The sequence below is a fragment of the Cyprinodon variegatus genome, unplaced genomic scaffold (genome assembly GCF_000732505.1).
Source record: "Cyprinodon variegatus isolate N-32 unplaced genomic scaffold, C_variegatus-1.0 Scaffold670, whole genome shotgun sequence".
Classification (NCBI taxonomy): domain Eukaryota; kingdom Metazoa; phylum Chordata; class Actinopteri; order Cyprinodontiformes; family Cyprinodontidae; genus Cyprinodon; species Cyprinodon variegatus.
The window spans coordinates 425,689-429,303 of NW_015151123.1; positions in this window are offsets into that span (position 1 = coordinate 425,689).

Sequence of the window (3,615 nt, forward strand, 5' to 3'; positions counted from 1 at the left end):
GTCCGCCTCCTCACACACCTGCTGATGGTTTCCTCGTTAAACGGAGTGTTCTTAAGCTGCTGACTGCCACTACCTCGAGTGTTTGCCAGTTTAGGGTACTCTAGCCAAGCAAAGTTTTTGCTGAGTCAAGCTGAGCTTTTTGTCAACCTGAGTTTAACTTTGTTTTTGTCTTTGCCTCTCGGCAAGAAGTCATCCTGCAAACTGGTTTTCTCAGACCTTCTCTCCCTGGAAGGACCAACTGAGCTTCAAACTGAGCTGGGATTCAAACGGGAGGTTTGGATCCACTTTCCCCAATAGATCATTTATGCTTCGCACTGAGAAAGGGATTATTCTCCACTACGACCCGTTCAAGTACCGCAGGAAATCTGAGTGGCAGTCAGTTTCTCCGTTCGCCAACTAACAACCGCATTCTGGGTAAACACTGTTCCGCCCTCCACCGAATCAGACAAACACTGGAACCACGGCACACAGACAGGAGTCAAGGATTCAACAACTTCTCTGGAAACGTGAGTCGGCAACCAAATCCTCTTCACCAAGTTCACGAGTCAAATTCCCTAGGGAGCCTGAACTAACCCCTGTGTCTTCCCCTCACTTTTCAGTTCCGGTTGAGCAGTGTTCAGCGCAACACTTCTCCTTCTGTTAAACTTTTTAAATAAACTCGTTAAACCTTTTCCCTGGTCTCTCTGTTCAGTTTTCTGCATTTGGGTCTGAAATTTGTAACATCATGACATGTACAATGAAATGAGTAGATGAAACATTTATTTTTTGGTCTAATATATGATGATATAATCCTATGTATACCATAAAAATGTAAAATGCAGTCACCTAACTAAATAGGAAAATGTATCTAAAAATGAATATAACTAGAGGAAATTACATGTATTTCGAAGTCATTACTTCTTAAGGACACAGGCTGTATAGTTTTGGGATCCTCTGTTGTGTCGATGTGACGCTAAGGTATATAGTTTCACAACATAGTCTTATGAATAAATTTGTGTTATGAGTGGCAAGATCCATTTCAGGAATGTCTTGGTCTTGTGTTGCAGAGGCTTAAAGAGACGCTGGTCCCAACTGACTGGAAACCAGGCAATAAAAGGACAGAAACTTCCACCTGAATGTGATTCATTTGGGTTTGTTGGAAAATTTCCACGACTGTAAGGATTTGTTTTTTAATTCAAGGGATGCTTTCATCCAACTGGAGCAGAAACAAAGAAGATCCAGTTAATTTAAAGGTGGTACTAGAACATTATCCTGTGAGGAACCCAGTCGTCCAGAAGGACTAAGCTCTCATTTCTATTCTAAATAACGCATTTTTTGCACAAATGCCTATCTGCACTGAACCATTGCAATTTGCACACTGTCTTTATCCTCTGCACTGTTTACACTTTGACCACTGCTGCACTTTTTGTATAACTCGTGCCATTTGAAATATCAATGCAATGCTCATAAGCTGTATGTAACGTAATTTTGTTCTGTATGCACTCTGTGCATACAAAATGACAAATAAAGAAGTCTAAGTATAAGTCTAAGCAGCTCAGGCTAAAAGGTCCGTCTGTAGGCAGCACTGCGGACTCAGTCAGACTCTCTACCAATCCCTGGACCATATGAAGCATGCTGGGAACAGCTGGGACATCCAGGCTCTGTAGATTATTAATGATGAGTTTAAAGTACAACATGCCGAGTGTTTGTTTTGTCCTGTCAGCAGAAAAAAATATCCTAAAATAGCTCTAAATAAGTCAAAATCTTTAGGAACAAATCCAGAAAATCACAACAGGCTCCAATAGTCACTACCTTTTCTAACAGCGACATCCACCACCGACCCATCAGACCTTCAGCCTTGGTTCTGACCCAGGAAGAGACTAAAACTATCCTAACAATACCCCGTAACTTTTCCTCATTGATGGACAATAATGGAACAAACATCACCGGGTTTATTGGGTTTTTTATCTGATCCAACATGCTTTTAATAATGCTGTAGAATAAAAGTCTGAATTGTGTGGCTTTTTTTGTTTATTCTGATACCCTGAATATAATCCAGTGCAGCCAACTGTCTTCAGGGGTCCACTAATTAGTAACCAGCTGCCCTTTTTTTGGCTTCAGAGGTTCTTTAGTGAAGATCAGAGAGCAACCAGCACCATGAAGACCAAGGAACATGGTCTGACTGCAGATCCACCAAAACATGGTTGTCAACCTAAACCAACAGACTGGACAAGAAGAGCATTAATTGGGGGGAGTGGCGGCCTCCGGGCACATTGCTGCCCCCCTCAGGAAACTGACTTGTGCATCATTTCATGGGCATTATGCTGCCGTGTGTTATGCATAAGTTAGGCTTTCATTGCACATAAGTTCTGGATTCGTTATAGATGCTCTATGTATACGCCCAAAATTGAAAAAATGCATAGAAAGTTCAACGTATGCCAGCGTTTTAGGAGATTCTTGGACGTCAGGCATACGTAGGATAGATCATCAAGGTGTGACAGGGGATTTCACTGAAAACTCTCATGATAAAGTGAATTAATTATGCAGGGAATTAAACATACTGTAAGAGACGTTACCCTCAGATCAATATGATGATGCTTTTTGGTTCATGTTTTGAAAAAAACTTCTGGATGTTTGTCCTAAAAACCAGCAGATCAACATGTTTCCAGCCTGTTTGCCTGGTTGCTGTTTATTTCTCTGCCAAATGAACGTTCTGTGTCAGAGTGAGAACTCCCAGTCTGGACTGTGAACTTTGTAACCTGTGCAGGATTTCAGCTGCTGTTTCTACACTGTGGGATGTTTCCAACAGAGAGGAGGAGGAGGAGCAGCTGATCCAAAGGTTGCCTCAATCATCAGGGTGTCTGCCTCCTGAAATGGGTCCCAGCTGCCAGCTGGACTCTGCTTCATCAGCAGACTGCCAGTCCACAGGGACTCCATGCTGATGCCATGAGAGAAGGAGGGGAACACAAGAGGAAGGAAGTTTTGCAACATGAAAAACATCTTAAACTTATTCTACTTTAGGTTATGAAGTTGATCCAAACCTTTCATGCAAATTAATTTTCTTGATTAATTCAGAATCATGCAAACAAACTTTAGGAAAAGCCTTGAAGCTTTCTAGACCAAAGGTCCAGTGGTTTAACGGTATAAAAATATACATTATAATAGAACCTAATCCTAATGATGGATTCTTAAATTGTTGTTTATTTTTTTTCCTGCCATTAATAATCAACACAAGGAAAAATAAATTTTAAAAAGTAAAAGATTTAGAGTAAAATTATTTTGAATAATTTTGAAATAATCAAACAAAAAGTTATAAAATGCACTAAAGCTTAGATTTAATGAGGAAAGAGCATTTTAAGCTTGAATACATTATAAAACCTTTCAGTTGCGTTTAGTTTAGTCAGATATTTATAACATGCATAAATCCATTGCGACTTTACGAAAAAACAACAAACATAATTATCTGATAAGTAAATAACTTATATAATCCCAACCCTTCCTATAACTATAACATCAAAATCACATAAATAAGCTTTTTGTCTATTGTTTGCACTTAAAAAAGTATAACTTTTTTCTATTTATATGGTGGTTATTTCCAGTGTTGGGCACGTTACTTTGAAAAAGTAATTAGTTATA